This window comes from Choristoneura fumiferana, chromosome 7 (assembly GCF_025370935.1).
Source record: "Choristoneura fumiferana chromosome 7, NRCan_CFum_1, whole genome shotgun sequence".
Taxonomy (NCBI): domain Eukaryota; kingdom Metazoa; phylum Arthropoda; class Insecta; order Lepidoptera; family Tortricidae; genus Choristoneura; species Choristoneura fumiferana.
The window spans coordinates 7,460,330-7,474,978 of record NC_133478.1 but is presented as its reverse complement, the minus strand read 5'-3'; the positions used below and the strand labels follow the sequence as shown (position 1 = coordinate 7,474,978).

The 14,649-nt window shown below is 37.6% G+C and overlaps 1 protein-coding gene across 2 annotated transcripts in view; it reads left to right on the top strand.

Moving 5' to 3' along the window:
* spri (Src homology 2 domain-containing protein sprint) overlaps positions 1 to 14,649 on the top strand; it is a 269,173-nt gene that overhangs the window by 103,906 nt on the left and 150,618 nt on the right. The window lies entirely within an intron of this gene.

Sequence of the window (14,649 nt, the reverse complement as noted above, 5' to 3'; positions counted from 1 at the left end):
GTGGCACTTTATGAACGTTGAATGTAACAACTTGAAGCAAGTTTTATATAGGAGTGTTAAATTTAGCCAAGTATACATTTTGTAAAGCGCGCTTGTCTAGGCCACAATAGAGCTCTCTCCAGGCATTATTTGAAGGCTAGGAATATGGCTGTGTGCATTATTAAAGCTCGCGCCTAAAATTTTCAGCGCCGTCAGTCTCTCAAGGTAAACAGTTTAATGGAGTCTAGCTCAAAACACGTAGGGGACATGTTGGGGCACTCGACAAACCGTCTGAAGGTGTTTCGCTTAATTGTCCAAGTAATTGGTGTGTTGTTAGATGCTCCAAATTAGGGGCTAACGTGAGTACCTAGTAGATAGTGCCTAGTAGTATGTTGGTTGGTTTAATTTTAAAAGCTTTTATTTAACTTGCAATATATATTTTGCAGGTGGTAGGACTTGTGCAAGGTCCGCCCGGATTGCTACCCATCTTGCTCGTCAATCCTGCCGTGAAGCAGCAGTGGTTGCACTGTTGTGTTTGTGTGGAGAGTAAGACAGTCGGTGAAATTACTGATGGCACTTTAGGTATCCCATCTTAGGCCTCTAGGTTGGCAACGCATCTACAACACCCCTGGTGTTGCAGATGTTTATGGGCGGCGGTGATCTCTTACCATTAGGAGACCCACTTGCTCGTTTGCCAACCAGTCGGGTTAAAAAAATATATAATAATGTTTAATGTCTATCTATGTATTAGTCAGTAGTCGGATTGACTTGAAATTTGGCATACTTATGTAAATCTGGTGACAATACTATAATCTGGCAGTGGCATCCTGGTGGTCCTGCCAGTATCGTCTCTGCAGGATGGAACTCCTCATCGGTAAATGGCATCGACTTGCAATCTGATACGGAAATGTAGTATGGCAATGCAAATACAGTCACAAAGAGTACAGTCGCAAAAAAAGCTTGTATTCAAAATGAAATTTTTTACAAAAAACTTTTATTCGTTTAACTACTCGTATCCGCATGTTCCAACCGAAGCAACTGGAGAAATAATGGAGAAATAAACAAGAACTACACGTTTAAAAGGTATAAGACGTGTGTCAGCCACAGCAAAATAAGTATTTATAATGTCTTGAATTTCTCAACAAACCTGTAATCCTCTGGTGTTGCGGGTATCCATGGGTGGTGATGCTCACTTACGATCGGGTGATAAACTTGCTCGTTTTCTACTCCATGTTGTAAAATATACTTCTTTGGAGCAAGTAAATTAATCCCGAGGTAGAAGTTTCAAAAGTACAAGGATGTAAGGAACGGGACTACGTACAGGTAGGGATTTTACATCTCAGAGTTAGTTTTCTTATAATACCCCTGGTGTGTCAACGCTTGTCTAGTTGCTCCTAATTTAAACAACAATTCTGGCCTACCCACGGTATATTTACGAATTACACTATCTTATGTAAATCATAACGTTTGTGTTAAGGTGAGAGACCAGGGGCCCTACCACGCTCTCTTAATACGATTCAGTTTAGGCTCTAAACTGAACTGCATCGCTATTTCGTACCACGACGTTACTTTTGCGATTCAGTTCAAGCACGGTTCAGCGACAGCGATACAGACATTTTCATTCACTCACTTCAAGCGGTTTTCGTACCATGACGCTTAACTTGAGTGGGAATTGAATCGCTTCAGTGTCAAATTTAGCGATTCAGTATAAGTTACTCATTCTGTCAATTCTTTTGGATCGCTTCAACAGTAATAATTAAAGACTTCAGAAAACATGGAATGATCTGACTTTTAAGTTTTTTTTACCAGTTTCTCCAAAGGTTCAGGTTCAGTCGCACAAACTGAACCATGCACCAGGGTGGTATTGGTATTGTTTACAGTGGATTACGAGTATCTACTACTTATGTTATTCGCAAATCTGTTGACGTTGTGATCTCACTATCAATCAATATAAAATTCTCCATGATTGTAATCTGAACCGAATAACAATATGTGACTCAAATAACGTGTAATGTAGGAAATATCAAATAATCGTAAATCTCTTATAGGAAATAATATTACATTGGTAATATTGGCTGTAAGGGCGCCACTTGCTCGCAAATTGATGACAATAGTTTTGTCATGGCCTCGCTGTGTGGGCTTGGCAGCCGGCGAATTAAACTGTATAGGTACATTTGTTGTGCTTAGTGCTTACATAGTGCAGTATATAATGCAATACGAAGGTCTCGAGGGACTGTATTGTGATGTCATGATTATTTGTACAGTTTTCTTGAAATGAAACGGACTTACAAGTGGTCGATTACGGGTCAGTTTTATGTAAAAGCGGACTCGTGCACTGAGGGTTCTGTACGAATTGGTTGGTATCTATAAATTTCCAATGTAGAGCCCTGTTCCTAAGAAAAATGTAGGTACTTTAGTGACAGAAGACAGACATAATAAATTAAATTTTTCAGAATTTTCTTATTTGTTGTCCTAAGTATATAAAAGGAACTATCTTCATACCAAATTTCAAGATACCAAGACAACTTCACGCCAAAGTCTCTCAGATGAAAGGCAGAAGAGCAGAGGGACTCGTACTCGTACATAATAAGTAGGAGATAATTGTGCTGAGTGAAGCTGGTAAAATAAATTAATCCAATGATGTTTTTCCTCGCATATCACTGATTCATGCATACATAACCTAAAGCCTTAGACTACGACAAAATAATCGTGCAAGTAGCGATACATTGCCGTCGGTAGCGGATTACTTTTTAAAAATTCATAGCCATGCGGCCGGGCAATAATAACGATATCATCTAAATAACGCTTAAATCCTAATTGGTCCCAGGCACCCATCGATCCCTTAATTAATCTGAAGTATCGTCATTATTACTGTCTTTTATGATAACACAATCAGACGCAGCTGTACTCAACTTAATAATGATTGAGAGATCTCTATCAATTAGTTCCCGGCGAAGGCGGAACGTCTGAAAATTGAAAATGAAAAGCCAGAGGCTCTTCAGTCTTTACTGAGTGTAATTTACTTAGGATATTTGACATCAAAAGAGACGGGCTCCACATAACAGTTAAGTATAAGTGACTGTGTCTAGCATCTTACTGGGCAGAGTAATAATTTACGCTTTAAATTTTAAAAGGATATTTTGGTTGTCTGGCGTAGAATGCAGGTGGTAATCATGCTTCGTTTGTAGGACAGTTAGGAAAATTTGTGTTCTAGTCTAATAGTTATGCATTGCCTTAGGTTTCAGTATTAATTTCCTCATATTCAAATTACGAAATGAACATCTCAGATTACTATAATTTAGTTCGCTTTCACGATAAACGGGTATTAGATATGGGCACATCACACAGGAGATCATCAAAGTTTGTTTTAATTTTTAAACTACATTTTGAATTAAAAATGGCTCTGCAGGATCATCCTGATTCCATCATAACATCTCACTTACAGTCTTTGCCTCTATCTATACCAATAATACCATAATTTACCGAGCTCCACTAGTCCAACGTTTGCCGCAAATATTTGTTTCAATTAGACGCCTCGAAGATCCCCTTGGTCCTGTCGAAATAATGATGATTGCCTGAACGGCAATGATATTTGTGATAAGTGATAACGTAACTTAGGCATAGTAAATCGCTGATATGAAAAAAATGCCAGTGTAGCAGTTTAAGAAATACTTATATAAGAAGTTTTTTATTAATATTTTTAAAGAAACAATACGATTAATAAATGAACGTGAATCTCACTGGTTATAACTAACTGGATAGTTAGTCAGTGGATAAGTAAACTATAATATATTAAAATAATAACTCAAAAGATGTAGGTATCGCTGAATTTTGTTCGATATGCCCTCTTAAAGCACCTGCAAAAATATGAAAACAAAAATGACCTGAAAAGTACCATCTGTTTCAATCCAGTTTTATTTACTTACGTATAACATTGTAAATGCAAAAAGTATGACAAAAGCAGACTAACGCAGCAAGCAGCAACTAAACAAAGAATCGCTATAAAACAACTGACGATCGAAACATAAGACATTCGAGGGTGGACAAAAGGCCGGAACAAAAAGCGGAAGGAACTAAAAAAATGGAATGCGATGGGAAGTAAAATCTTTAGTCTGACTTTCGCACTCACTTCGGGCATTATTATTATTTCCGAGTCCCCCAGTCCCGTGACTGGCCTGCGACAGCTTTAATTAAACGGGACTTAAGACTTTAATGAGTTTCCACACTTTTTTTGCCCAACACGCCTACATTTTTAACCGACTAACTCGATTAGGAAGTCGTCTGGAAAGTTTCAAGATATGACTGTTCTGTGTTCCACCGATCACAATTTTAAAATTCTTGGCTTACTTAATATCGTAGCTTATAAATGTTACAATACATTTTAGACAAGAGGCCAGATGGTATTATGTTTAGATGTTCATCGTACTTGATCCATGGTTTGTAGTCACTGTATCGTACTTTTGTTTAACTCTGCTTAATGCGTGTGACTTTAGCGTCTAGCACTGGCATAGTTATGTGTTTGCTACGATAAATATTGTAGGCGCTTGTACTTATACTTGACGGTTTATTTACGTTTTGACCTATGGTTTTGACGCTTCTTTTTTTTTTATGGCTACAAATTTAAATATGAATCACTATTACGCATGTTTTACCCTAGTATAACTAAGTTTTGAACTTTTTATTTAATTAGGTTTCCGTCTCCGTATTAATCAAAATTACCTATATCTTTTTATGTACATACCTATCTACTTTCATCTCAGTTTTATCTTGTTTGAAACCGTAATTGTTATAATTCCTTTTAATTTCATTCCAGGTAATGTTCCGAGTGGCTCAAAGGGATAATACCGTGAGTACGAAACGCCTTGTTAAATTTTAATGAGGATCTAAGCCACATTTGCTAATGGTGCTAATTTCCCGATACGAGTATGGATACGAAATTGAGACTTGCGGAAAATGATCAGGAAAATGCTTATTGTAGAGTTTTGTTTAGATGCTTACGTGTTACATTGGCAGGAGACAATAAGAGCTCTAATTGTCTCGATCCTGCCAAACCCTGCCGAGCTTAATTACAATATAATACAATGACTCTTTATTGCATACTTACATACACCACAAATAGTAAACGATACAGAAACAGGTACACAGAGAGAAAATTACAAGGTAAGCAATAGGCGGCCTTATCGTTTCAGAATGATCTCTTCCAGGCAGCCTTTTTCATCGGAGAGAAGTAAGGACTATATTGCAGCAGGTGAGTTACGTATGATAAGTAACTAGTTTAGACAACTTTGTGTAGCTAGAAGTGGTAAAAAAAAAATTGAATCACAAAAAATTTGAAACTTAGGTGTTCACCTGCGAGTATAGGTACGAAGGTAATTAAGTAAATAGTTAGGGACCTAACCTAGAAAAGCCGATACACTTGTTAAGAATGTACCTACATGAAGATTAATATTGTTAAGAATCGTTCAAAAATTAGTTAATTTTTTATCCTAAATTCTTATTTCTTTTTCATTATTAAAAGTATATACAATAGAATCATCTATATAAAAGCTACTTAAATGTAGTTAGTCAAATAATTATAAATAAATGTTATAATCAATTAAGTACAATCAATATAAAACTTATTTTTCTTCAATTGCGTTAAATGGAGTGTTTGTGTTGATATTTTTCTATAAGTAAGTATAGCAACATTGCATGATTTGTATGAAACTTACTTAGGTATCATTCTTGTTACCTTATGAATTCTCAAATTCATAACGACTGTAACGTTCTTACCATTTAATTCCGAATTATACCAGCAAAAATCTACAGTCCACTTTTTATTCAAGACCGCATCCCGAAGAAACTAGAAGACACAAGTTTAGGGATTTTACAATACACCTACGAGTGCATATTTAGATAGGTGTTTAAAATGGTTTGACATGGGATAAAAATGGTAATACAAATAATTATGCGCCATAAATTTTGGGAATAATGGTAAGAGGAGTGGAATTAAATCATTCTAAACGATCGTCATGGTCACTTTTTATGCTTCATTGACCGTAACGTTGTCTGCTGTTGAGTATTATACATACATAATGTTTACGTACATACAGTACATAAATAATGTACCTATATATTTGGATAATCATATCTAGCTGGTGGCTCGCAACTTTGTCTGCGTCCCGCGGGAAATATGTACTTATCCGGAATAAAAAGTTGCCTTTATTCAAGAACTGGAATAGTGTACCTAGCGATCTATATCTATCAGAGATGGCTTACAAACAAAAAAATACGCAAAGTTTACCAAAACCTAGGTGCTCAGTCCTCTTATTTAACATTGTACACTCTCTATCTAATTTCACTCCGCAGTTTCTAGTCACCGCGTACCTAATTGTGTTTCTCTCCATTGTTAGGTTGTTAATATAATTAATACAGCTCCTAGCACAATCAGGCTTCGCATTTGTAGTACCTAGCTTTCTTCTGGCAAGTCGTAGAATTCTTGAAAAGAAAATTTGCTTAACTAAAAGGCGATAAAACTAAAGGACGCAAAGATAATTCTTTTTGTGTCTGCAGCGTCAAGGGATGTTTATTTTATTTATTTTTGTTAGTGGTAATGAGTAGTTCTAACTCATGTTTTTTGCGTACATGTTGCTATTATTTGCGTTAGTTTTCAAATAATATTGGCTATTGGCCAATAATACATATTGGTTATTGAATAAAGAGCTTATGAATTTACTGAATACCACATGTTAAATTTTGAAATAAGTTGTGAAATTATAGGTTGAATTGCCAGACTAAAAATTGCGGGTCCGAGGGTCGCCCTGCTGACATCCAACAGCTGAAAATTCCTGAAAATTAATTTAGAAGTAGAAGCGTAAGATTGCCACATGTAGCCGTAGATTCCGGGTTTTTTTTCCTTAACTTGGGTTTAAAAAGCGGCCCTGTCAACCGCATTAAAGGCGTTCTTAACATCGACCTTTAACAGCACCTGACCGCCACCGAGCTCCAAAAAAGTGCGTGCCGCGTGAACAGCCGCTTCACAGCCGCCTTTACTACCGAACCCAAGCTGAATCGGCTGGAACAAATCCGTCAGATCAGGTAGAGCGTGTCTGCAACAGATCTTAGATGCGATGCGGCGGATAGTGTTCCCTACAGCTATGGGTCTAATTCCTCCATCTTTCTTCACTAGAGCACACAAGTTGGCACCGTAGTTGTCAGTGACTTCAGGGCACACTCTTCCGGATAACATTAATTTATCAATCGTACTATGTCCTGTAAAAGTGTCTGGCCGGTGTCTCCAACCGCACCATATGTAAGGTCTTTAAAGTGCTGTGGTGTCAGACCATCCAAACCGCCGGCGAACCATTTCGAAGGATAAAATTGTAGCCAGCACTTCGTCAGCGTTTGATTCTAGGGTGCCGTCTGAAGGAAGGGGAGAATCCGGTAGCTGAGCTGAGAGGACTGCAGGTGGATGCTTAGACTGAAGAGCAAGAAGGGTTTCCGATGAATCTGGGCGATGGCATCATTAGAGAAGAGAAGCTGTGCGGCACCTTTGATATCGCCATCACTGACTTTACTCTCCACCTTTCGGGCTACGTTATGGTGACTGGAAACAAAATCAGATTGTTGTGGCGTGGGTGGTAAACCATTAGAAAAACAATTATTTTTGTTTTTTTGAGTGAGTGAAACATATCTTGATTTCTTGTCAGCATGCAGGGTCCGGTAAGAGAAAGTAAATAAACGTTCCAACTTTCCTTGTTGTTATTGTCAATTACAGAAGTAATAAATTGAGACAGTGAATTAGCCACAAAGGTGCGCGCACGCGTGGAATTCTCTTAACCAGAGGGAAGTTATTTTTTAAATTGCTGATTGTCTCCCAAAAGGGTGAAGCTTGATCGAGTGCGCCTGGAGCAGGTCCGGTATCGGCTGACTTATGGACCCTTGTTTGTGTGGACTTTAAGGCCAACCTCTCTTTTGAAGTACTTAGGCTTGGGGCATAACGGACACTGCACCAAATTCAATTCATTTATTGAATAGGGCTCATTTCTATGGAACTCTCCTTTTGAGTATTTGTATGAAACTAAGGCTTTAGCGAAGAAACAGGTTCAAATGGGCGTTTAATTATGTATCTACGTATAAAAGGGTCTTGGATTATATATTATTATTATATTTTATTATTGTTATCCTTCCGGTTCAAATTAGTACCTATAGCTTATTGATATGGACATCCACTAAGTCACGTTTGAATCAATCAATCCATTATTTTCCTTTCGCCTCATACGGTAGCACTTTCTTAGTACATTCTTATTAGTGGCGTTCGCGTCTCCATTTAATATCTACGATTTAATATTTAATATCTATAGAGATGAATAAAACGATGAGCGAGTAAATAACATCTGTGAAGCAACTGTGCTATCGAAATAATAACACAGTGTGGCATTGCATTCAAGTTTTAGCCACAAGAACTTCATTTTCGCTGTGGTAGCTACTCTTAGGTGCATCGTAGATATTAAGGTTGGTTGGTTGGTTGGTGGTGGTTGGTTGGTTGGTTGTTTCTTCGACCAAGCGTCGTAGGGTCAACAACCGCTGATGATGCTTCGGAGAGAAGCGAAACACGTGTCCGGGATCTTATTTATGGTTGTGGTGGTGGTGGTTCTCTTTTACGTTACGTTTTTTATGTGGAGGGAGGCCGGGTTAAATTGCATGAAAAAACATATTTTCCAACTCAAACGTAGCTGTTTCGCACGACTTGGCCTCACTACTGGCGGAGGAGCAAGACAGATATTCCATTTTATAGTAAAATCCTTAGTTGAGAAGTTCCAAGAATCACAGACCCATAAATATGACTTCGAATCCTTGATAGTTCAGTAAAAATGATTTATCACGCTAAAATTGACGCATCACTGGCGGGATCCTATAAAATTGCCAAGTGCGCCGGCCGGTTCCCAAAGGCAGCGTTTAAAATCAATGAACTGCCTCCAGCCAACGCACGGGGGCGGTCCCGCTACTTAAAAATAATTTAATACCCTCTCCCCTTCATTAGCCGATGAAATTTATAGGAATTTCTTCGATTGTTTCAACATTATTTAATTCCAGCAGATTTCCTTTTGAATTTCGCTGGGGAACCAGCGAAAATATTGTTAAGGGCTTTCGTATTGCGAGCGACGTAAATCAAATATAGATGAAAGGATATGTAGAGGAATTTACGCGCACTTTCAGAAAATAAAGATGGCGAGTTCTAGCTAATGTTCTCGGTAAATTATGAATTATGATAGATATTAAACATAAATTGTTATTTCGCTTATCTCTCGTAAATATTTTTTCCCCTATTCCCTGTTCAGATAAACACGTTACACAAAAATACTGACGGACGAGGATTGTAAAATCATTACCCTCTTTTTAATTAACTCCGAGGAAACGGATAACATCCGTTCAGCGAAAACTTTTTCCGCCGTAGGAATTGGTTTATATTTATTTGTTCGACTTTACTTATTTCCAAGGAGTTTTTTTAATCCGCTATTGAAATTATCAGCATGTAAGTACATGTTATTACCATTATTATTCAAATAATCCGCCTTCGGCAAGTCGGAATATTAAAGTAACAAACCTCTTACTGCAGTGAAATCCCCTCTTCCTGTAGGTACCTCTTACTGTAGTTACTTAGGTAGGTAGGTTAAGCTTTTCTTACTGTTAATTTTACAGGCCTTGCAAGGCAGATTTTAGTGAAACCTAGTGTTGTTCCAAATTCTTATTGTACCTACCTAAAATTTGTGTGAAATAAATTTTATTCTATTCTATTCTACTTATTCTATAAAATAAGGTAAACGCCCGAGTGCTCGACACACTAATGTCCAATAGACGACACCCTGCTGTCATATCTATTGCACTAATGACATAAGATTAAAGATGCCAACTATTGGGACAGTGACGAGCACTCGTTTATTTATCTTAATTGATTCAGAAATTATCTTTTTTGTAGGTTCTGCAAAGGCAAAAAAAATACAAAATAGAGTTAAAGATGAACAACTGTTAAGCAACTGTTACACCAAGTTACTACTTATACTGTTACAAATGTCAAACCTGTGGCTTCATTGTCTAAAACACTTGCAATTACAATAGTTTTCACTTGTGGTTTTCACCATTTCTTTCTATCACACAGTGTAGGATAAGGGTATAAAAAGATGGTGAATGTGATCGCGAACGCTCGGGCATTACGAGTAGACAATACGGCAACAGCCTACGAATCTGAAGGATTTGACATTAATTACCTTTATAGTCCTATCCGATCCATCCCAGCCTATATAAGTCCCACTGCTGGGCACAGGCCTCCTCTCATAACAAGAGGGCTTGGGCCATAGTTCCCACGCGGGCCCAGTGCGGATTGGGAACTTCACACGCACCATTGAATTGTTTCGCTGGTTTGTGCAGGTTTCCTCACGACCTTTATAGTAACTTAGTGAAACTCTTGGTAAGTTGACAAATTGGACAAGATCTTACAGTTTTTGATATAAATAATTCTGGCTTTATTACCTAGTTTCGTCGCCACGTATCCCTTTTCATCTGATACTATCTATCAGTACCACGAGTACATCAATAAGATGGATAGTGGCGAATGTAAATGCGAAGCTTCAAATAATTAATATTCGCGTTAGTATAATAATTAATTACGCGTCTATATTAATGAATTGAGACGCGGCAGATTACCCCGCATATACCGTAAATTGCGTAACCTCCGTGCCAACATGACTTAAGAGGATCTGTTTACAAAGCTGCTGAGCAATTGAGATCTATACTGACGTGCAAAAATAACGTTGTATCAAATTTGTACTAAGTGTTAGTGTAGTGTAGTAAGTGGACCGTTGTTTTTTCTCCTTCGTGTTTTCGCATTCATATTTATCTGTCGTGTTGTGTCGTGACGCACAAAAAGGTATCGGTTTCATACAATTTATATGGTTGCGCTCACATTTATTTGATATAGAGAGAGAGAGAGAGAGAGAGAGAGAGAGAGACAGAGAGCATTACAACACAACACGACAGGTAAATGTTAATGTGGTTTTAGATGCAATGTAGTAATTGAGTATGTACCTACTTTTAAACAGACCCACAAAATTTCCATACAGTGAAGGCAGTGAAGGGAAGGATTTTGAAAAAGTTTGGAACCGGATAAAGAGTAATTGATTGATTGGTTGCGATTGATTGGTATTGCAGAAGTCTATATCAATAAACTACAATCGTATGATTATAGACTATACTTAATCTATCTATGCTTGCACTGTTGTGTTTCGGCGTGGAGAGTAAGACAGCCGGTGAAATTACTGGCACTTGAGGTATCCCATCTTAGGCCTCTAGGTTGGTAACGCATCTGCAATACCCCTGGTGTTGCAGATCTTTCTGGGCGGTGGTAATCTCTTACTATCAGGAGACCCACTTGCTCGTTTGCCATCCAGTCGAATAAAAAAGAAAAAAAAAGATAACCCAAGTAACATCCCTTGGAGTAGCAATGAAAATGGTGAAATTTACTGATAAACGGTGATGAAACTAACAGACATTACAGCATAATTTGTTTGTAATTTATCTTTCTCTACGTTGCTTAAGATTATGTTAATTCAAAGTAACTTTATCTTTCAGTTCTTGCATTACTCTTAATACGAGTAACATCTATGCAGCGATAGACACCTAGGAATAATTATACTCATGGCGTTATATTAATGACCGACCCGTCAATAAATTTTGTGCCTTCTGCCTCAGCACTAAAGGCATCATTTAACAATTAATTAGACTAGTTTGAGATATGGTGAAGCCTCTTCTGCATACAAGAGTAGTTAACATTAAATATATCATCCCTGGAGATGTGCTCAGCGTACCGACTTCATATTAATTATAGTTGAGGGATAAAGCTTTAATATTCTGAATTAATTATGTTTTAATTACGGATGGGAGATGAAAACAATGTATCACAGATTAAATATTCCCTTGGAGACATAGCAAGCATTCTAACGGCACCCTGTGTGTTTGGGTAATGTAATAATAATAATTAGCAGGTATTAGTAGAAAACCGTTGGAAAAAAGCAATTGTCGCCCGTGACTATGAACTGAAAAACACAGCGTTGGCAGGCCTACGCTAGGTGGACCGACAACATCGCAAGATTTGCGGACAACCGGCGGACACAAGTGACTTTTATGATGTTGAAGTAATTTACTAATTATAATAAAGTTAGAGGGCCCTCTTGTTCTGAGAGGAGGCCTGTGCCCAGCAGTGGGAGTTGGGACGTATATAGGCTGGGATGATGAATAAAGTTATAGGATTTTATCCCTGTTATTTATGCAGAATAGGCTTTCTTTTGATCAAAATTATGGCTGATGTCACATGGAGAATGCTTGCATAGGTAATGTCAATTCACCCTTGATTTGATATCTACCTGTTTTTGTTCGGCTACAATAGTTAAGGGTTATAATGTTACACTTAAATCGCTCAAATCTAAACGCGACCAAGTGTAAAAGTAAAGCATATAAAAACAACAAACAGAAACGAGTGTGCTGTTCTCGTAATACAGCCTAGTGACAAACACACCACTACTCACATAAAATATGAATACCGAAGGGGAGATTGGGGTAAAAAATTTATAAAGCCTTTGGTAGAATTTATCATCGCTTATGTTTTGGCAAAAACAAAAATAAACGATAAGAGGGGATCTCTATTGTTTGGACAGCTTGAATCTCTTTATTGTGATTGCTTTATAGATAAACTTTAAGATGTATTTCAAGTCAATTGCACGGAGCGTGCGTAAATGCCATAGTTGATGGTATGTTATCTGATTCGTTTCAATAAATAAATCGCTATTTTTAATTTACTTCGCTATTCATAAACGCATGTTATACTTCTATTTGTTAAACATTCGTGCCACTTTATTTATTTCCTCGACATTTGCCGGTGCCAGGCATAGTTTACCTTAATATACTACTTATTACTCATTTCAAACCTTTAAATAAACGTTATTGATTATATATTTGCTAAGTGTTTATATCGTATTTCATATTTGGGTTTATATTGGACTAGCTTTCCACGAAAGGAAAAAAACCTCTGTGATCCTCAAGGAATATGTCTCCCAAATTTTCAGCCCTTAGATTCAGTGGTTTATTCATTCCAGTCATTTGTTCCAGTAGTTGTATAAAATAATAGCAATCTTCATAGCAATACATGTGACAAGGGAGAAAGGTATAAAAATGGTCAAAAATGGTGTGACGTATGTACTTTGTGGATGGTCCTTTGACGTAGGTTGAAGAACGTGCCGTCGCGGCACTGCAGCGTGTATACTGTATCGTAGATCTCCGCTCCCCAATCTCTCCCCATCTCCCCCGACACCATTTTTTTTTCTCTAAAGTCATTTCTAAACATTTAAGACACTTGCCAAGTCTGGCCGCAATCCTGACAAAGGGTCAAAAATCCGGACATGTCCGGATAAATCCTGACGTAGGTATGGCAACACTATCTAATAAGTATTAAGCATTAGCATGTTGAGCACAGCAGGGCTACTACGAAACTCGAAACTCGAAGTTCGTAGCGTACCGTCCCTCTCGCTCTCGTATTAAATAGTATAAGGTCAGAGTGACCGCCGAATACGGACTTCGAGTTTCGAGTTTCGTAGTAGCCTTGCAGGAACATTTACCTTAGGTATAGATTATTTTTTAGTCAATACAAATTAAGCTAAGGCCACCTATCGCTTTCCTCAGAAAGTCTCTGTGTATATACCTGTGTTTTCTGTACTAATTGCTATGTGTTGGTGTGCAAAAAAGAGGTATTGTATTGTATTGTCAGTTGGTCCCGTATAAGCTAGTTGGACCTTTGACTTGAAGATAGGCACAATATAGGTATACAACCTTTATACCGTCCTTCGAAACTTTTATCTTTTGTTCTGAATAGCGAGGAATAAACAGTAGGTACTTAGCCAGAGATGGAATCATTCACGTTAATTTAAGTTACTGACATTTAAATCTAGCCTAAAAATAAATTAAATCAGGTAAAGTACATACGGGTTATGTTCGTCACGCAAAGCGAGATCTAATTTGTAATTTGTAAAATAGGTGGTACATAGTTATCTTTTAAACATAATTACATGCGCACCTCATTATGTTTGTGTGTGTGTGCCAATTTTCCGCTACATTATTCGGTTATAAAGACAAGTAAGTAGTTCAATGTTCGTCTAAGGTCGTCGACCCAGTAACGATTAGTGATGTGACAATAAAGTTGATCGTCAAAACCGTATTAATATATCGACCTGTATTAATATATGCCACAGCGGAGTATGCAAAAATATCTGACATGTCGAACCAGCCCTGGAAATAGAGCCATATAATATAAATGTATGCTTCGTTGTGTCGGATATTGGTGATGGTTGGCTGTACATTATGGTACAACTTGCAAAAGTCAAAAGAATTAATTCATAGATAACGTACCTTTGAATGTAACTTTTAACAGGCACACCAAAGACATAAAGAATAAACCAATTGTATTTGATAAGTTGTGCATCCCTCTCAAATTGAGTTTCCTTGATTACATTTTTGATGGCTGGTTAGTGAAGTAAGTAAGTAAGTTAGCAAACTCCTCAAATGAATAATGTAAGGAATGATACAAAGACGTCGAAGTCCAGAAAGACGTACAACATCGCACATAATGATGATCGCCAACCTCTG